Below are 22677 nucleotides of genomic sequence, written 5' to 3'. Positions count from 1 at the left end.
CCCATACATAAAGGTATCTCTCTTCACTTCAACCTTCTTCCTCCTTTAATTTTCTCATCTCGCCTCGTAGGTAGATTTCCAGTTGCATATTATGACTGAGAAACTAGTTGAAAGGGAGGCAGTGGGAAAATTACGAGTTATATAGATTTTATATCTCAATCAATGGATTGCAGAGCTATCTTTCAGATTAGACAGATCTCACAAGTTGAGACACTAGACCTACCAACGTGTATCACAGAAAGTTTACAGATTCATTTAAAAACATATTTATAATGTTGCACAAATATTACAGGCTGTGGCTTCAGACAGGAGTAGTCAAATAACGTATGGGGCTCATCCTGTAGGTGCTGTGGGAAGGGCCAACAATCATGTACAATAGTATTATAAGGGCCCCAATTGGTCATGGATTATAACAATGATTTAAATATTTTTATATTTAAATATTATTTATGCTTGGATGCAATTGAACGTTTTTTGTGTTGACCTCAATTAATTTCTATCAACCAATGTATTCATTTCGTGCACTCGGAGTTTACCTTAATTCAAATGTTGCATTACAATCATAGATAATTTGCTTTAAAACCATCTGTGCTTTTTCAAATACAGTGGTTCTGTTTTTGGCCTGATTAGGTCCGGGAGGACAAGAGTGGGTAGCGAGTATTCAATAAACGCTAAGGAGCAAAAGCTGTAGGTATAGGTAGAAACAGTTATTTATTTGATCTTTTCTTTTTTTTGAATATACATAAATACTTGTACTTATACTGTATTTTCAGGTGCTCAGGTGAATAGTATGGTGCAGGACGTGACAAAAGTGAACGAAGTGAACGGACTGTCACACAACAACAAACAAGGTTAAAAAACAATTATATACAATAGAGAGAGTAAAAATCCTTGGGTATGTCGACGGCGTTTCGATCTATGTAACTTTAGATCATCATCAGGACTGATGAGCTTCCTGAAACTTGCCAAGGCATTTTCAGACAAGGATGATATTTGTATACTTTAGTTGAAGGTTGCTTACTGGAGAGAATACAGTAGTTAAAGAAAATCTTCTCTCAATTAGGTAATCCAAGTAGCGCTCTGTCACTTTAATTTAGACGAGGGTCCTACATTGATTAAATGTTGTAGCAGGGCGAGGGAAATTGTTTGTTCCTTATCCTCGCTATGGAAAGTTCAATTCCCAGCGCCTAAAAAAGTTCGATTTCGGCGTTATTTGAAGCAGGTAGGGGGTCTGCTAAAGCGCGTTCGACGCTATGCATTTAATGAGTTTTGGCGCCTGAAAATTAGTTTTGGCGCGGTTGCGCTGCAGGTTGGGGTCCGAGTCTCTCACCAGCCGGAGTAACGGCTGGTGAGAGACTCGGACCCCCAACCTGCCCCGCAACCGCGCCAAAACTAATTTTCAGGCGCCAAAACTCATTAAATGCATAGCGACGAACGCGCTTTAGCAGACCCCCTACCTGCTTCAAATAACGCCGAAATCGAACTTTTTTAGGCGCTGGGAATTGAACTTTCCATAGCGAGGATAAGGAACAAACAATTTCCCTCGCCCTGCTACAACATTTAATCCATGTAGGACCCTCGTCTAAATTAAAGTGACAGAGCGCTACTTGGATTACCTAATTGAGAGAAGATTTTCTTTAACTACTGTATTCTCTCCAGTAAGCAACCTTCAACTAAAGTATACAAATATCATCCTTGTCTGAAAATGCCTTGGCAAGTTTCAGGAAGCTCATCAGTCCTGATGATGATCTAAAGTTACATAGATCGAAACGCCGTCGACATACCCAAGGATTTTTACTCTCTCTATTGTATATAATTGTTTTTTAACCTTGATTGTTGTTGTGTGACAGTCCGTTCACTTCGTTCACTTTTGTCACGTCCTGCACCATACTATTCACCTGAGCACCTGAAAATACAGTATAAGTACAAGTATTTATGTATATTCAAAAAAAAGAAAAGATCAAATAAATAACTGTTTCTACCTATACCTACAGCTTTTGCTCCTTAGCGTTTATTGAATACTCGCTACCCACTCTTGTCCTCCCGGACCTAATCAGGCCAAAAACAGAACCACTGTATTTGAAAAAGCATCATTCCACCCCAGGTTCTAATAAGTGGGGTTCCCTTGTTTATAAAAAACATTAAAACCATCTGTGTCAAGCTCTACGCCCCGTCATTCAACCATTGAAATTCATACTCTTAAATTCTTACATTTGTATGACATTTAACATACATATATTATTCAGTCCTCCAGATTCTTGTATTGTCGTGATCAGCCAGCATTCCAGAATCTTCACATATATCTTGAGATTTCGATTTTGAAAACGAATCTGCAGTTCCTGCCACCACTGTCCTTCTTTTGTTTCTTGCTTTTGGATGTCATACATACCATGGCATGTAGCTGGTTCCCCATATACCATTTGCTTCACCACACCTGCCCCCCACCATCTAATTTTTCATACTCACATCCTTCTTTCCAGTCTGAACAGTTCGATTGTAAGGTTATTCTTGAAGGATAATTCCTGCACTGGACTGAGCTCATAGTTCCTGGGGTGACTAACCCCTTCGCCCAATACAATCTGTTTTCTTTTGGATACCGAATATCCTGGTGACTAAATTGAATCACGTGCCATGCGTCAACACGTAGACTAGAAGCAGGTTCTTCCAGTATGCAGCTCTGCATTATTGGTTGACTCACCGCTGTTCCATTATAAAGGCTAGTCGGACGAAATAATCCTGTGTCTACAAGGATCACACAATAAGAGTTTGTTTCTTTGTTGACCTTAAACCCTGCATTTTCTCCATCCACGTAAAGAACAAGTTTACCTGTAACGTTCCCCTTGATCTACAGACTTTTTAAAGACAACTGCCAGGGAATCCTAATAGTTACCTACAAATTTTGAGTTTTGTTTTCTCACATCAAAAAAGTTTACTGGTCAATGAGCTGATCCATCGCCAATCAGGGATCGATAATCAATAATAACATAACACAGGCCCATACACATTTACCCCACATAATCAGCTGAATGACACTGTATTTAGTTTCAAGACTAAATGAACACTAGTAAATCAGTTGTTCATTATACAGGCGCATATCTTACACACTTACACAGCACATGCATCATTGTTGGCTTTTGCAATTCCTTAATTGCGATTTTTAAGGAATCTCAATTAAGGAATAGCAAAACCCTATGCATGTAGAAATCGCTTAAAAAATAGCGATTTCTAAACATTCCTTATTGCGACTCGCAATTTGCGAATCGCAATTAAGGAATAGCTCCCCATTCATTCCTATGGGCCCTGAGGCCCATAGGAATAATTGGGAAGACATTCTCAATTTGCGAATCTCAATTAGAGAATTGCAAATTAAGAATGCAATTACATGGGTGCCAGGGTGTCAAAATGACACCTTGTTGCACCCCTGAAATTGATCTGTGCATATGTGTGCGCGCAACATGAAACTTTGAAAAATGCACAAAAGTGCATTTTTCAAAGTTTTTGCAAATTACAATGAAGTTCAACTTCATGGTAATTTGCTACTCCTATTAGCGAAATCGCAATTTTTTTTTACTTTGATGCATTGCATTTAAGGAATCTCAATTTGGGATTCCTTAAATGCAATCGCAATTTAAGGAATCTCAATTTAGAGATTCCTTAAATTGCGATATTTGCATTTGGGATGATGCATCCGAAATACAAAAATACCGGTCGCAAAGGGGCAGATTCTGAGAATCTGCTTGTTTGCGACCGGTTTTTAGCTTGATGCATGTGGCTGTAAATACCTAACTGAGCCTGCATATCAACTTCTTTCCTCTGGTCGATGGACCTAAAGTTGAGAAGTTGATGGTAATAATAGTACTATTTATCTATCTATCTCACTAAATAACCACAAACTCAGTGTGAGGTTAATAGTGTTTATCACCAAATCATGTAAAAATAAGAGCTCAAACATGTACAGAAGATCACAAGGCAAACAATGCATTAATCACAGAGAGAAAAAACACATAGCAAGGCAAAGAGTGTCAAACTCATATAAAAATAAATAAATGCACATGAACGAGTAGATAGGCAAAGAGACAAACGTTTCAGAAATAAAATACATTTGCAAATTATTATGCAAAGTACGGATCATTTAGCTAATACTAACCTAAGGAAATAGGGAAATACCACCCCCTGGCCACGGAGATAGTGGGGGGCCCCCTGAGACAGGTTCAGGGAACAAAGGCCCACATGCATCATTGTGACATTTTGCACTTCCTAATTTGCGAAAAATAAGGAATCGCAAATTAAGAAGTGCAAAATGCTATGCATCATTATTTTCGGTATTCATTTGTGATTCGGTAAAAATCGCAATTTTTACCGAATCCCAAATGAATACCGAATTCTTAAGTTAATTTTTCGCAATTCCCATTGATTCCTATGGGCCAAAAGGCCCATAGGAGTCAATGGGAATTGCGAGTGGCACTTAGAAAATTTCATGGGTGCAGGGGGGGGTCCAAAGGACCCCCCCATGCACCCCTGAAATTTATTTTTCGCATCATGTTTCACACACACATGTCCTAAGGACATGTGTGTGTGAAACATGAATGTTGAAAAAAAAACATTGTAAGCATTTAAAACACTTTTTCCAAATTTACCGAGTGGTTCAACCACTCGGTAAATTTGGAACCCTAATTGCGAATTTCCACTTGTCAAAGTAATGATGCATTGCTTTTAAGAAGTCGCACATCTGCGACTTCTTAAAAGCACCCGCAATTTTAGAACTCGCAACAATGTTACGAATTCTAAAATTGCTTCATGCATCCCAAAAAGCACTTTTGCATTCGCAAACGGCCGATTTTAAGTAATCGCACCGTTTGCGACTACAAAAATGCTTCATGCATGTGGGCCAAAGAGTATCAGGATACAGGTAACAGGACAGGAACATGGAAACAGGTAGGCCTCAGCAAACCGACGGACATCGACGATCTCTGTCTAAGCTTCTCCCAATCGCTCGCTCGCCACCTTAACCACACCCAGTAGGGCACCCCTAAACCTACCCTAAAACCTATGTTTCCAACCGACAGTAGTTGAAACATTTGGGAAAACTCAGTCTCTCATTGGCTGATTCGGGTAGTGTTCTATCACACCACCATAGTTGTGATCATGTTTTATTAGTGTTCTTTGTCTATTACACTTTCTCATTACATTATCCACGGATTTCCTCTAGAAGGCAACATGTTACAAAGTTCTACATTTTTAGTATTCAGCACTGCCACTTTCGACAAAAGAAGTTTGTACACTTCCTTTCATTCTCTTGGCCGTCTTTCCGTTACCTGGCAGACACCAACGTTCTTTTTGAGGTTATCAGCCACTGCCTTCTCTCCACTCTCTGTCAGAGCTTGGTTTTCAGCGTATTATTTCATAGTTGTCCATTTAACCCTTAGCATTCATGCAGAAATATAGGCCTATACTTTTCTCTAAAATGAATGAAAACACAGACATTATTAATTTCACGAAATGTACTTCTCACTGTTTACCTCCCACCATTGCACTAACCCGATGTTATTGTTCCTAGCACGAGCATTAATGTGCAAAAGCAGCATTATTTTATTAAACTTATAAGCAGAACGAAAATGTGGCCTTGTCTTTCATGCATTATCTTAGCATTAGTGCATGAATGAGCAAAGCATTTCTCATGTGTTCGTGTTGGGGCACATTTTTTTCACAGCACACTATTAGTAAATGTTACTGGGGAGTTAATCCAAGCAGGTGTTATTTTCTCAAAACCCTGCTCGATCAGCTCAATCGAGGGAATTTGGGAAGGCTTGGTAATCTGAATGCCTCAAAGCACTTTGTAAATCAAACTATGGTTACTGACAAGTAACCTGTGCATGCACTCACTCCATTTTCCTTCAGGATCTCCTTGCGTTGTAATGGTGATTATGTTGTTCCGAAGAAAAAAAAGTAGAAGAACATTTGCTTCAAGAAGACGTACTGTTTAAAATTCTTACATAGTGTGGACCTGAATAGTGGGGGTTACAGTTATTTACGTTGGGCATTTGAAACATAATGGTAAGCATACATGTTAAATATATCATACTCAACTTCAACTCATCTTTGGATATGGCAAATTGGGAGGGTCTAGCATAAACTATATCATAGAAACATATCAAATGTATTAATTTTAATGAAGGGAAGGACTGTGGTATGGAGAAATAGTAGTATAGATTGAGTGCAAGATTATGATATGCAGCATAGTGAATACATGTAATGTAATGTATGTATGTATACTTGTAAAGCGCATTGTTACCCCGTTACGTGGCGTCCTGGCGCTGTATACCGCTGGGGAACCTGTCCTGGCTTTCCCTGTGAGAGGGCACCCCCAAGGTGAAGCCAGGCATCCCCGGCGCTGCTAGGGCCGTTGTGGAGATTAAGCAAGCTATTGCCCAGAGTTGCAGAGTGGGACCCATGGTTAGCGTAGGCACCTAGGCGAGAATAATCGAATCCACAGACATTGACCCAAGACCCTGCCACGTCCGGAATTGAACCCTGGTCCCGGGCCGACCTCTGCTTCAGGGTCTGCCACTTCTAACCAGTGAGCCACACTTCTCCGCATGACAGGTGATGATGAATTTCACTGAAGAGGGCTCCCCCAGGCATGCGATGTACTCTTATGAATTATGCCTGGGGAATTAAAGTATGGAAATGAGAAGTCTATTAAAGAGAAGAACTATCTGGGAGTTTAAAGAAGAGAGGGTCTACAATCAGCTACCAGAATGATATCACTGGGGCAGTGTGTTACTTTGTGCAACATGAGTAAATCAACTTCAAGGATTTCCTCAAACTATATTCAGCAGGATCCTTGCCTGATGCAGTAGCAGTGATTTCAGATCCATCAAGCAAAGTCTGGAAAGGAGCGATGACTGGTGTATATCTTATTGAAAAATGTTTTTCAAGCCGCTTGAGTATTTTACTTCTAAATCATCAGCAGCCACCAGAGTTTCTAAGTTTGTACAAAAAGTTAGATGTTTATTCATATTGAGTACTATCAGGCACATGCATCAAGCGATTTGGGAATCGCAAACGGTGCGAATCGCAAAATTCGGCCGTTTGCGATTCCCAAATCACTATTTGGGATGCATCAACTTAAAAGTGAATAAATCGCTATTTTAGCGATTTTTTCAATTGCGATTGCTTTTAAGGAATCGCAACTTTGCGATTCCTCAAAAGCAATGCATGAAACTAAAAATGATTGCGAATTCGCAATTAGAGAGAAAAAATTACCATGAGGTTGGACCTCATGGTAATTTTGCGAAATGTTAGAAAAATGCAATTTTTTGCATTTCCTTAACTTTCATGTTGTGCACACACATGCCCTTAGGGCATGTGTGTACACAACATATGTGCATTGTTTGATTTCAGGGGTGCAACAGGGTGTCCTTTGGACACCCCTGCACCCTTGAAATCGCAATCTCAATTTGCGATTAGCTAATTGCGAATCGCAAATTGAGATTGTGTTCCCATTCATTCCTATGGGCCTCTAGGCCCATAGGAATGAATGGGAAGGGATTCCTTAATTGCGATTCGCAAAATGCTAATCGCAATTAAAGAATTCTAAGGACTCGCAATTTATTTAGCGATTTCTTGATGCATAGGCATTTGCAATTCCTTAATTGCGATTCCTTAAAAATCGCAATTAAGGAATCGCAAATGCCGAGTTTGATGCATGTACCTGTAAGTATTTAATACATAATGTCTTGTAGATGTTGCGGACATGAGGCGGAAATCGTTTACGAGCTGTCAGTATTAGTGTACTACACTCAAATGTCTTGGTTCCATGGCTGAGATAAGAAGCAGAGAGCAAGACTGCTTTAAAGGTTTCATGTCATACCTTCCAAAGACCAGTGAATAATGTGCTGCTGTACTCAAATCACGAGAATACCTGTAATGTCATTGGACTACCGCCACTGTGTCTAGCTCAGCCTAGAAACTCCCTTACTGTCTTGATGCATGGACAGGAAGTGGCAGGGATCAAGGACAGAAATAAGGGAACAACAAGAGAAATACACAGGTTGGAGAATAGCTCCCTCACCAGTAGACCATTGAATAATAGTTAGGGAAGGGCTAACAAAGACATGAGAACATCCCAGCCAAAATTATCGGGTTTAAATCTTCTCTCAAAATAGATGGACTGGCCTTCATGTAGCATAAGGCAATCTTTCTGAAGTACCAAAACTCTTGCTCAGGTGTAGTTTAAGCTTTTTATTAACTAATGACCTGGACCCAGCCACGTACTTAAAAAAAAAAACATTATTCCCTATTTATTTATTTATTCACTTATATAGCGCAGGACTCGACCCCCGAAGGGATATCTCCGCGCATGGTTCGCCAATAATGTCAGAATCCGAGCCTTTCAGAGGCGCCAACAGAACTATGCTTCTAGAAACAAGTGTGTCTTCAGTATTTTCCTGAAGGAGAGAAGATTGGAATTTTGCCTCCTACTGATAGGGAGTTTATTCCAGGGGGTGGGCCCTATGTATTAGAGGGCTCGGCCACCCTGCCTAGCCTTCCTAATAGAGGGAACTTTTAGTAGAAGTTGGCTGCTGGAACGCAGAAGGCGTTCCGGTTTATGAGGCTGAAATCTTTGGGCCAGATATTGCGGACCTGTGCCAAAGAGGCTTTTATGTATGATGAAACAGATCTTGAACTTAATACGCTGGCGTATGGGCAACCAGTGAAGCTCTTCCAAAAGGGGCCTAGACGGAGTTCTCGATGGGACATTAAGGACTTTCTATAGACGTCTGATAGGAAAGGAAATACTCGTCTTAGAAGGCCATTTGTCAGAAAACATGATCCAGTCACCAAGTTCACATGTTCTTTTAGATCTAGTCCCTGATCTAAACGCACCCCCAGATTCTTCACAGATTGCTTTGGGCATGGGACAGGTCCTAAGTCCCAAGGTCACCAGTCTGGTGACCAAAGGAGATTAGCTTTCCCAAAAAGCATCACCTCGGTCTTGCCAACGTTACACTGAAGGCAGTTGGAGGCCATCCAGTTGGACACTGCTCTCATGCCCTCGTCAAAAGCATTCTTAATGGCAGGGGTGAGAGTCTGGAAGGGGAACAAGAGCTGGGTGTCGTCAGCATACGACACTGGGTTAAATCTGTGTGCTCTCACAATGTCAGCAAGGGGGGCCACATACACATTAAATAATGTGGGGCTTAGGCATGAGCCATGTGGAACCCCCTTAGTGAGCTCCCTAGGAGTGGAACGATAGGAGCCCAAGTTGACGCTTTGTGAGCGGCCAGAGAGAAAACTCTGTAGCCAGGACAGTGCCACACCTCCAATCCCCACTCTCTGCAGACAACCGAGAAGGATCTCGTGTGACACAGTGTCGAAAGCTGCAGACAGGTCTAACAGCACCAGAATCATAGAGCCTCCTCTATCCTGTACCATCTTGATGGTATCTGCCACGGAGAGGAGCGCAGATTCAGTGCTGTAGTTGGGTCAGAACCCAGATTGAGAATAGTCCAGACCCCCTGTTGCCTCAATGAAATTGGACACATGAGTGTTCAAATGTTTCTCGGTCAATTTGCTCAAGAATGGCAGTAGGGAGATGGGGCGGAGGTTGGAAAGATCTGTCCATGGCATGGCCGAGTTCTTCCGAATCGGATTTACTACTGCTTTTTTCCAGTCTTGTGGTATTTTTCCCTCTTTAAAAGAGAGATTCATGATGGTTTGGATCATTGGGCAGAGTAGATTACTCAATGAGGTAGTTATTTTGGCTGGAAGGAAATCTAGATGGGAGCCTGTTTTTATATTGCTTATCGAGGACAAAATGTAATTTTGGCTGGCTTCTGGAAAGGCCATCAGAGTACCCTTATGTGCGCTAGAATGTGCCCGAGTACAGATAGCAGTATCTTTAGAATTGTTGGCATGAATAATTTTTTCATAGATAACCTCTATTTTGTTTTAAAAAAATAGGGAGATGTCATTACATAAGGTTTGGGAGAATTCATCAGGACTCTCCCAGGCCGAGGGTTTCACGAAGGTCTGCAAGATCCTGTATAGCTCTCTAGAGGAATTGCCTGCTTCTGCTAGCTGTGACGCCAGACAGTTTTTCCTAGCTAGTCTGATGTTTTTAGGTCTCGCCTGTCGATGCGCATGCGCATCGAGCAAGGCGAGAGTATTGCGAGTTATCCACTCTTTAGACACACTGCAAGGAATCGTGGCGATTCCTTGCAGTGCCCGTGACTTTTAAGGTCAATGCGCATGCGCATTAAGCTTATGCGCATGCGCATTGACCTTAAAAGTCACGGGCGCGTGCATGTCCCCTCTCCGCCCCCTCCCCCGTTCCGCCCCCTCCCCTGTTCCGCCCCTTCCCCTTCCCGCCGCTCGCCATATGCTCGCTCGTTCCCTCCCACTGGCAGCCTGCGGCCACTGCTGAGAAGCTTGTTTTAACTTACAGATCCGCCTCTCAGTCTTGCTCGCCTTCAACATTCATTCTCTCCCCGCTCCGCCCCCTGCTGCGGCCGTGTCGCACTTCTCCTCCCCCCCCCTCCCCACAGCAATGCCCTCCTCCCGTTGGCTGTTTTGTCCATCTTCTCGCCCCCTTTCCTGTAGTCCGTGTCCCCGTTCCCTTTGTTCCTGCCCCCTCCCGCTGTCTGTTGTCTTGCAGCTTGTGGCGGCGCGGCTGCTCAGGGGTGAGTTTCATTCTTTTTTTTTACCGTTCCCTTTGTCTCAGCACCCTCCCGCTGTCTGAAATCGAGCCTTACACACGGAGACTCAAACGACGCCCGTCGAACTTTTACCCCGGGCCTGCCTCTCCGAGGTGCACGTGAGGCCAAGCTAGGATTGGGCTGAGAAAAGTGCCGTCCCCGTGTGAACCGGCGCTCCTCAAAGCCGCACTGTGCTTGCCTCCGTCCGCCATGGGCCGGCGGGGAAGTGCGAAGCCGCCGCGAGGGCAGGCGACGCTCCACTTGAAAGCCAGGGCCGAGGCCAGCCCGGCTAACAGCACCCCATACATCACGCCTGGGATTTTTTTTTCTAGCCCATTCACAGTCACCCAAGGCGTCTGCGCCATTAATTCTTTCCGAATCAAGCGGTATGGTGGAAGTCTGGCTGCGGCCAGACGCAGAGAACTGAAGCCTCTCTTGTCGCCTGCGTCCTGGAAATATTTTATTTCACGGCTACGGTTGGACCCCCATCAAAACTTGGACGAGGTATGAATTCCTTGGCGTTAAACGAGGTGGAAATATGCACAGCCATTTTGTTTGTGTTGGCCATCATAAAGATGGCCCAAACCTCCCAATGCTCTACCGGGAACACTGTCCAATGCAAGGCGCGTGCTACTGACCAGCCAGAAGCAAGCACGCTTCGGTGTCGCATCCACAGACCAGCCGTCATCCGCACTAAATCACTGGAGGGAAATATATTACCCTGACTGACCCTGCTCTAAATCTAGATCCAGGCAAGTGTATCACCTTGCCATTAAAAGGCAAACATTGCATAAACTTATGAGAACTATAGAGCGGGGTTGAGCTAAAACCTGGAAAGCACAGTTCTCAGAGGGAGTCCAGAAGTTTACTCCACAAAAGAGGTCTGTGAATTCTACTGTGAGAAAGAAAACTCACTACTCGCTTAATTCAAACCAAGCCAAACAGTAATGGTCGCAAATTAAATTCTGCAACCGTTTTCCGGGTACAAAGGACTTTGCACCATGGCGAACTTGCTTTTTTAACCTAAAAACCCATAAAACATACATAAAGTGAGGACAATGGTGGGTATTGAATTTCCGTGCAACATTAAAAGCGAAAACAATTCCATAAGTAGTGAGACATTTTTTATAACTGCCCTTCTTGATGGCTTTGCCTCCTTGCTCTGACCTCCCGCCATGTCGCATTTCTCCTCCCCCCTCCCCTCTCTTCCTTCCGTCTTCCTGCCGTGTCGCACCTCTCCCCTCTCCGCCCCCTCCCCTGCCCGCCCCCTCCCCTGCCCGCCGTGTTACGGTGAAAGGCTTGTTTAGTTTGCTGCCCCAGAAGTCGAACAGAGTTTGAGATTGCTCTGGTTGGTAAGCCTCCTTGTTTTCCAATTGCATGCTACCTTCATCATAGGGAGTCGCAAGTTTTTCTTTGGTTGTTCGATTGCTATATTTTTGCAGTCGGTGTTGGTAACTATATTTTGAATGTTTTAGAAATTGTGTAAATATCTACTAATACCGTTTCGCGCAGACGGTTGTCTCTAAAGGAAAGCGCTTGTCATTCTCACGCTCTCTTTTGGTAAAAGTTAACAAAAGAGTGAAAGTGTGCTCACCTTCGTAGAAGTGGTTGCAGTGCCAAAGTTTGAATGGGTTACTTGCATTGCTTTTTCCCCAAACCATTTTGTTGTGGTTTTGCACATTCAGGTGATGCTTTAGCTAGTAAATGTTCGTCTTCTATATATCTCTATGGTATATAACAGCATGGGAATTGACAACGACATATACTTTGTAGAACTAAGAACCCTAAACCATTATCCCGCACCGCCCCCCTCCACGGAATGTCCATGACTCGCTAGTACTTTCAATCACTTTTTGACGTAAATGATGCCTTTTTTATGTCTCCTCTTAAATGTTGGTTTTATGAAACCTTAAAAAGAATTAGGAAGACGTTTTACAGTGAACTTGGTTGTATAGTTAAGTGGTGATATTCCCTTGTCGCCTCCTCGTCGAAAAGGTTAAGAACGGATGTATAAAGTTGGGTTAATTCCTATATTCCCCGCGCATTGGATATGTTATTCACTGTATGCCGCCTATATACCGAAACAGTGTTTCCCTCCCCTCCTCACGTCTTTAGATTTAATAAGTAACGTTTTTTATATCAAGGAATAGGGGTAAAATAAAGCAAACTGTGTTTTTTATCTCGCTCTTGGGGCGAGGGGCCCTGACCCCTCTCTCACGGTCTTGTATGTTTTCCTTTGTTTTTCTTCACATATGGCGCTCAAAGGCCTGTTTACATTTCCAAAGTAGATAGTCTAGGTCCCCTGCAAGGCAGAGACATGCAAATCAGTTTCTCGATCTGCTGCAATAATTACTGGCAATTAAGGGCCTGGTTCTCCCTTCTTTGAGGGCAACTCTGCGACACTACGCCGCCCTCAACCCCTCACTCACTCACCCTCACTCACTCACCCTCACTCACTCACCCTCAACCCCTCACCCTCACTCACCCTCACTCACTCACCCTCAACACCTCACCCTCACTCACCCTCACTCACCCTCACTCACCCTCAACCCCTCACCCTCACTCACCCTCAACCCCTCACCCTCACTCACCCTCAATCCCTCACCCTCACTCACCCTCAATCCCTCACCCTCACTCACCCTCAACCCCTCACCCTCACTCACCCTCAACCCCTCACCCTCACTCACCCTCAACCCCTCACCCACACTCACCCACACTCACCCCCACTCACCCTCACTCACACTCACCCTCACTCACCCTCACTCACCCTCACTCACCCTCCCTCACCCTCACTCACCCTCCCTCACCCTCCCTCACCCTCACTCACCCTCACTCACCCTCACTCACCCTCACTCACTCACCCTCACTCACCCTCACTCACTCACCCTCAACACCTCACCCTCACTCACCCTCACTCACCCTCAACCCCTCACCCTCACTCACCCTCAACCCCTCACCCTCACTCACCCTCAACCCCTCACCCTCACTCACCCTCAACCCCTCACCCTCACTCACCCTCAACCCCTCACCCTCACTCACCCTCAACCCCTCACCCTCACTCACCCTCAACCCCTCACCCTCACTCACCCTCAATCCCTCACCCTCACTCACCCTCACTCACCCTCACTCACTCACCCTCACTCACTCACCCTCACTCACCCTCACTCACCCTCACTCACCCTCACTCACCCTCACTCACCCTCACTCACCCTCACTCACCCTCACTCACCCTCACCCTCACTCACCCTCACTCACCCTCAACCCCTCACTCACCCTCAACCCCTCACTCACCCTCAACCCCTCACTCACCCTCAACCCCTCACCCTCACTCACCCTCAACCCCTCACCCTCACTCACCCTCAACCCCTCACCCTCACTCACCCTCAACCCCTCACCCTCACTCACCCTCACCCTCAACCCCTCAGCCTCACCCTCACCCTCACTCACCCTCAACCCCTCACCCTCACTCACCCTCAACCTCATGCTAAAGATTTACAAAAAAAACCATTAACAATTCTAAAAGCACTAACTCTAATGCTGCGAGACCTATTGCATTTCTAATGCTTGTTGTAGTAGGAAGACATGGCTTCAGAGTGGATTTTCTTGCTTTCTTCGGTGTGGGTTTTTCGCCATATTTTTTCCAACTTCCTCCAACCCTGCTTTTCTAGTCTAGGATGTTCGGTATACCATACCTCCTGCTTAGATGTAGAGTGTTGTTTCATCAATTTCAGCGGGGCTAGGAGATTGACTGCTTCCATGAGAGCTGTGTTATATTTGGAAAGAGCTGACTCTACATTACCTGTTGCCGCGATGAGCGGCTCTGTCCATATTTCCTGAATCGCATCTAGAGTGACCTATGCCATTGTCTGCGCCATATGGGAGGGGCAGGGGGTGGTTTAGTAGGTTTAACTAAACCAGGAAGGGGAAATTCAACCATACAATGGTCTGACCAGTTTACTCGGGTCTGGGGATGACAGTGTATCGTGGGACAATTGGAGAAGATTAAATCTAGAGTATGCCCTCCTTTGTGGGTAGAGCAATGGTTCTGTATCTTGAATCCTAAAAGAGCAAGGTCGGAAAACAAAGACAAGGTTTCAGGATGAACAGGGATATCAGCATGAAAGTTGAAGTCCCCTAACAGAAGGAAATTTTCTTTGGCTCTAAGGTGTTGTGCTAGTAGCTCAGTTAAAGGCAGAGTAAATCCTGTACTTGGTCCAGGGGTGCGATAAATCAGGGCTCCTTTCCAGTGTTCTTTAGGACCTGGAGTAATCTTAAATATCATCACTTCCATCGAGGGGTGACTGATCTGTTCCCATTACAGAAACTTTTAGACCTTCTTTATATATAATGGCTATTCCGCCTCCGGTTTTGATCGGGCGATCCAGCCTTAAAATTTGATATCCTGCAGGGATTCCTAATGTTATGGCGGGGGTTGTGTGTGGTTTTAGCCAGGTTTCTGTTAAAAAACAGATTTACGGAATAACTGTATTAATGAGGTCCCATATCTCAAGATGGTGTTTAGGCAGTGAGCGGACATTAAAAAGAAAACTTTTCCAGCCCTTGGGTGCTGATGTTCTCCTTACAATGCCTCCTGTAAGATTAGCGGTGTAAGATGCCTGGAACCTGCACTGAATGCATGAAAATGGGCCTTCTGGACATGGCCGTTGATCATGAACACACCCCGCCGCCCCCTGAGGTTGCAGGTCAAATAAGACTTGGGATGTGTACCTGATTCGGGTAACCGCCGTGCGGTCCATGTCAGGTCGAACAGAGTTAGTAGCCCTTAGTCCCGTCCTGTCTCGCGGCGTAGCTTCGGCTTCACTGCGCGCGACAGCTGCGGGCTTGGAGGAGGGCGAGGGCTAAATAGCCCAGAAAAAAGCAGCCGCTAGAGCGCTAACCGCTCCAGCAATGTCCCAACAGGAAGTGCCTGGCTCTCCCTGACCCACCCTCCGCACAACGGTACTAGGTACCTCGTCGGACTGGGGCGGGCAGGAGTGGAAATTGAGCACAGGCTTCCTCCGCTGACCAGAAGTACCGTCCTCCCCCCCTTTTAAATCAGGAATCAGGGGAGGTGGCGCGAGGTAGCGCAAGGTATTTAGGCTGACACAGAGAAATTTCATGTTTTAAAATATGTGCAAATGTATGCAATCAAATTGATTCAAATATTAAAAATTCAGTTTTTCAGCCAACAGAAATTTAAAAGACAACAGTTCTCTGAGCACAGCAATTTAGGCACAATGCAAGGCACAATTCTACTACCTCTGGCGAGCAAGCGGATCGAGATGACTCTGCCACAGTCACCCTACCGCAGCTCGCAGGTGGAAAGGCTCCGCCTAAATAGCCCAGAAAAAAGCAGCCGCTAGAGCGCTAACCGCTCCAGCAATGCCCCAACAGGAAGTGCCTGGCTCTCCCTGACCCGCCCGCCGCACAACGGTACTAGGTACCTCGTCGGACCGGGGCGGGGAGGAGTGGAAATCGAGCACAGGCTTCCTCCACTGACCAGAAGTACCGTCCTCCCCCCCTTTTAAATCAGGAATCAGGAGAGGTGGCGCGAGGTAGCACAAGGTATTTAGGCTGACACAGAGAAATTTCATGTTTTAAAATATGTGCAAATGTATGCAATCAAATTTATTCAAATATTAAAAATTCAGTTTTTCGGTCAACAGAAATTTAAAAGACAACAGTTCTCTGAGCACAGCAATTTAGGCACAGCGCAAGGCACAGTTCTACTACCTCTGGCGAGCAAGCGGATCGGGATGACTCTGCCACACTCACCCTACCGTAATCTTCCAGCCATTTTGGCGAATTAATTTTCCTTTTTGAAAAGGTCCCCTTTTTCATAACTTCACCACTTTTTGCAATTTTTCCACCACGTGCAATTCCCTTTCCCACAACTTCCTCACCTGTCAAATTTTCGCACCCAGTACTTCTATTGTTACGTGTATGTTCCAAAACAATCTCTTCCCCTTTAATCTATCTCCCTCTAAATATGCATCAGATCGTAATCCACAAGCCAAATGTAGTGTTCATCATACAAGTAATTCTCATCTTATTTCGGTTCAACACACTTAACAGCTCTACGTAGATGCCATAGCTTACCTTCAGCTAACTTCTCTACATTCTTTAATACCTTCACAATCCTTTCATGTTCATCAAACATACTTTCTCCACTTGGTATCTTTCCTGGTTTCTTCCCTCATACCCCCTGTCCAACTTGCACCAAGAGATCCTGTGTACTTTACTTCTTATCATAGTAATCTTTGTAACTTTGTCTTTTTCTTCAGTCCTTTTCCTTCCTCCCTCAATTGACAAATCATTTTTCTGATCAGGAAAATGCTAACTGAGACATTACTTAGACTTGGGAAACTTCCCCTTCATTATCTCAAATGGTACCACACTTGGCATCTCACATAAAGTATTTCTGTTGTTCTATAAAACCAAATAGCTTTTACACTTGTACTTCCCAATCTGAATTGCATATCACAGCTAACTGAATCTCCCCTTTAATCACTCTATTAAACATATCCACTGTACCATTACCACTAGGATTGTACAATGAGGTGGTGTTATGCACAATACCCATTTTCTAAAAAAAATCTTTTTCTTTGCTAAAAGAAAATTGGAGGACATTGTAACTTACCAATACTTCCAGAATCCCTTATTCTAGGAAGATATTATCCCCCAAAAAATTCAAAATCAGCTCAGTATCCACTCTCTCAACAATAAAAAAACTGACCACATAGAAAACAAATCCATCATGACAACAATGTACTTATTATGTTCACCAGGAGGTCCTATAATATCAATAACCACCTTCTGCCAAGGCTCTATATGTGCTTCTCTCACATTCATCTTTGGTCTAAATGTTTAGGGGTTTTATGTGCACTAATCCTTTTTTCACAATTTCTTACCATTATTTCTATTTTTAAATCTACTGATAGACACCAATAGACATTGTTAACTCCTTGCTTTTTTTAACAATTCCAGGATTGTCCATCATGCAACTGCTTCATTATCTTCGCTCTTAAATGTTTAGGTAGAATAACCATGTTACTTACCTCTCATCATAGTATCTACCAGCGGTTAATTTCTCACCTCGCAATAATGTTTCAAATCTGAGATCAAAGCATTCTTAGTCAACTATCACAATTTACAAAATTCATTGCATCTTTTAACACCTTGTAACACTTGCATACTTCATCCCATTCCCCCTAATTGTATGCTGTCATAACACACCCACGCACCCTGACAATCAACCCACTCATTTCTGTCACACTCTTCCATGTGTAATTGCATTCATGGTAAAAAATCTGCAATCACATTTTGCTTCCCAGGTATATATACCTAATACCTGAAATTCTGCAAACGATTACAAAATCTAGCAAAACATCAAGAAGCATTTATCATTCCTTCTGTCATAAGTGCCGCTCGTAGCCTTGAACTGCTAATCCTGTTGCTGGGCTATTGGTTCACTTGTTTTCCCCGGACTGCTGCATTAACTGGAGCCTGAGGATCAAGGAGCACTTACACACCGGGATATCACCGCCGCTGACGGGGCCGGGACTGCGAGACCCAGGGTGCACAGCGCTTCACCACCATAGCGCACCTGGTGTCTCTTCCCGCCCCCAGCTCCCGTGCGGCTTGATAAGGCTCGCAGCCCCCGCTCCGCAAGAGCCGCTCGTAGCCTTGAACTTGAACAGTTAGAGACTAAGAAGCAGCGCAGGCTGCCACGCTACTTCGCTCCTAGGAATGCTGACATTTTAAAGCTGATATTTTAAAAATTGCATTCTGTGTTTTACTAAAATCTGATTAAGAGATTACTTGTCTGTGTTGTTCTTCCCGCTCGAACTCGATCCGCCTCGGCTTGTGCCGCTAGAGTGGCGAGTCCCTGGAAGCGGCACTTCCGCCCTCAGCGCTACGGGGAAGGTGATTGGACTAGCCACCCTCTATAGTGGACTATTTAGTATGTGAAGCTGGTTGCTTCAAACTATTATTGAATCCTAACTACACCCTGTCGGGCGTTTTACTCTATCGTCCTCCGGGCGCTGCTGGCACATGGGCCTCTTCTTTATCGGAAAATATAGCTCCTCTATTGATGCAAACCTTGAACTTTCTTCTCCTTGGCGATCTTAATATCCATTTTAACAACACACTCTGCCCTATCTGTACACACCTTCTTCAAGATTTAGCCGCTCTTAATCTACATATTCACAACTCTGGCCCTACACACAAGGCAGGTAATCTACTTGACCCCATCTTTTCGAACCTTGATGTCATCACCTGCCCCCCTTCCAAACCTATTATCTGGTCTGACCACTACATTGTCGAATTTAACATCTCGACTAGTGCCACTGTCGGTCCACCAGTTCACATCCAGACCCTCAGACCGAATAGAAACTGGAAAAAACTCAATCTGCCACAACTGAATTGCCAGCTTGTCTCAACCCTACCCTCGTTACCCAACAATATCACTACCAAAGATGAAAGTTTAATTAACACGTGGCTTTCTTCAGCCATTGACATCTCTCTCCCGGCCCGAAATGGAAAACAAAACTTTACCCACCCCCCTGCCCCCTGGTTTAATGACCAACTCAAATGCGCCAAATCCAAGTGCAAGAAACTTGAACGCATATGGAGATCTGAGTATTCCCCCAATGATAAAGAAATTTATAAAACGGAACTTCGATACTACCACTCCCTGTGCAAATCTGCCAGGGCTAACTATGTAAACACCTCTATTCTATCAGCCCAAAACCGCCCAAAAGCTCTTTTTAGAGCAGTCCAAGAACTTTCCGGAAAATCAAACTCGCCAAAAGCCCCCTGTTTGGACACTGTCCAATGTAATACACTTGCTGAATTTTTCACGGAGAAAATAGACCGCATTTATGCCGGTTTTGATGCCTCCCCACGAGCATTGGACAACCCCCACAGTACAGATCCTGACACCACCTTCTCTCAGGATACTACTACCCTTGCCCCTCACATTTCCATTGACAAATGGGATCCGATCTCTTTAGAACTCTTCTTTAAACTCATGGCTAAAATCAAATCTGGCTCCCCACTTGATGCCATGCCCCCTCAAATTCTAAGCACCCTTGACACTCCCGTTCTTGCACCTATCCTTGCCCTCCTGAATGCATCTCTGTCGGAAGCCACCGTTCCTGCAGCCTGGAAACACGCCATGGTGGTTCCCCTTCTAAAGAAAACTAACGCCGATCCCAACAACCCTTCTAATTTCCGACCCATATCTCTACTCCCTTGCCTGTCCAAGGTATTAGAAAAACACATCAACCTCTGCCTCTCCTCTCACATTGAGGACACGAAATTCCTACACCCATCCCAGTCTGGCTTCAGGGCTGGATTCTCTACTGAATCCACCCTTTTAGGTGTCACAGAGGCTATCAGACAGCAGGTGGACAGAGGGGAGATGGTGGCGCTTATCCTGTTGGACTTAAGCGCTGCGTTCGATACCGTCTCCCATGACATCCTCCTCTCCACCCTAAAGGCCGCTGGTATCCATGGCACTGCTCTAGCCTGGATCGCTAGTTTTCTGTCCGCTCGCACTTTTCAGGTCTTTTCCTCCACTTCTGCTTCCACTGCCCTTCCGTCCCCACACGGTGTACCCCAAGGCTCTATCTTAAGCCCCCTTTTCTTCAATATCTATGTCAGTCCTCTCGCCTCTCTGGCAGAACAATCTGGTCTCTCTATATTTTCATATGCGGACGACACCCAAATCATTTTTTCTCTCTCCTCTAATAAACACGCCCCCAATTCATCTCTTCAATCTGGGCTCACTAATATTGCCAACTGGATGCAGACCAATAAATTAAAACTAAACGGCGACAAAACCGAACTTCTTCTATTCGGTCCTGACACCTCTCTCTGGGGTCCTAAGCATTGGCCTCAGCAAATGGGTCCCCTGCCGGTTCCATCCACCAAGGCTCGCAAGTCGCAACCTGGGAGTTACATTTGACAACCAACTGTCCATGAAACAGTATGTTGTGAAAGTCTCAGCCACCTGTACTAACATCATGCGGTGGCTGAGAAAAATAGCATGGATGCTTCCGCCAGACACCCAAAAAACTGTGGTCCAGGCTTTAGTGACCTCCAGGTTGGACTACGGTAACGTGCTCCTCCTTGGGGCTAGCAAGGAGGTAACACGTAAATTACAGGTGGTGCAAAACATGGCAGCTCGTCTGCTCTGTAATCTGCCCAGAACTGCCTCTGCCAGCGCTTCCCTGCGCAGCCTTCACTGGCTGCGCATTGAATCAAGAGCAAAATTCAAAGCCCTCTGTTATATGCACCGGATTAAAACAGGCAACTCCCCCCCTATCTCTCCATTTTGGTTCAACCGTACTGTCCAGTGCGCACCCTCAGATCCTCCTTTCTTGGCACCTTCTCCGTGCCCCGTTTCAAACGCACCAGAGTCGGTGGTCGCTCCTTTTCCTATCTGGCGCCATCACTCTGGAACACACTCCCCATTTCTTTGTGTTTTGAAACTTGCTACCTGAAATTCAGGAAAGGCCTGAAAACCTGGCTTTTCTCTGCTTGATCTTCTCCCATCTTGTGTCTCCCTGCTTCTTCTTCCTCTGTCAGCGCCGGGAAACCCCTGGGTATCTGTGCGCTTTACAAACCCAAATATAATAATAATAATAATAACTGCTAATCCTGTTGGTGGGCTATTGGTTCACTTGTTTTCCCCGGACTGCTGCATTAACTGGAGCCTGAGGATCAAGGAGCACTTACACATCGGGATATCACCGCCGCTGACGGGGCCGGGACTACGAGACCCAGGGTGCACAGCGCTTCATCACCATAGCGCACCTGGTGTCTCTTCCTGCCCCCAACTCCCGTTTATAAACATTACTCCCTCCGCGCACGCGGGACGCGCGCGGGACTCAGCCCGGGGCTAAGCCCGGGCAAAGGGCGGGCCGTTTGAGGCCGTTCGAGGACGGTCAGGACCAGGACCGGGCTACCCCCCTTACAGGCGTCTCCCGGGCATACACTGATTCCAACTTTGATTGACGATGACTACGATGGAAACACGGAGTAAAAGCACGCTGGTGGCAACCGGAGTTGCTAAAGGTACTCTGGATAATTACTTTGTAAAAGCTGGGTCATTATTGATCGATGAAATTACAATGCTGGAGAGGCGTATTTCCCAAGAAATTGACTGGGTGAGAAGATCCTCTATGGGCCCCTTGGCACAGGCCAAGAGCCCAACCAATAGACCCATTTGTAACGAGCACACTGAGTCTAGTAATGGGGCAACTAGTGTCAGCGAGCACTTAGTGAATTTAGATTTGACCAATCTCAGCTCGCACACTAGCGCGAAGGATCAAAGTGATTATGTTGATGTGAGCCTGCTAAATCTCCCATTGGTCCAACCCCACCCTGCCCTATTCCCCAATCCTGATCACGCTCCCGATACGGTCACTACTAATGTCAGAGATACATCACAGGGAACAAGGGAAGGAGCAGTCCCCAAAGTGAAAAACGGGGCACATAAAAGAGGCGGGAGGAAGGCAAAAACCCCAAAGTCCAATCATACTTCGAAGGTCAACAGTTATGGATTGAGCACACTGGGGATTTCGTCTACTGACGGAGTTGAGTCTATACCAACTGAGATTCAGCCTGTAGCGACATCGGAACACAACAGCAACAACTCCCTTGAGACTTCTGGTGAAGACATTACCCTAGCCGATATAGGATCACTTTTGAGAACCCTATTAATTCCTTTAGAAGCGCGGTTAATTAAGATGGAAGCCAGGCTAGTGAACATGGAGAAATCCACGGTCCAACTAGTCGACAACCTCAAAATTGAGAGTAAAATAGATAACAAGGGTGGTAGAGGGGGGGCAGAGATAAAGAATAAGAGGGGTGCTCCAACTAACACCAAGGTGGGTATTAGTGCAGTGTCCCTAGCACATCAGGACAAACCAACCAACCTCTCAAGTTATGACCACGCAACCCAGAA

This window comes from Lissotriton vulgaris, chromosome 5 (genome assembly GCF_964263255.1).
Source record: "Lissotriton vulgaris chromosome 5, aLisVul1.2, whole genome shotgun sequence".
In the NCBI taxonomy this organism is placed as follows: domain Eukaryota; kingdom Metazoa; phylum Chordata; class Amphibia; order Caudata; family Salamandridae; genus Lissotriton; species Lissotriton vulgaris.
Note: the sequence above shows the minus strand (reverse complement) of the source record.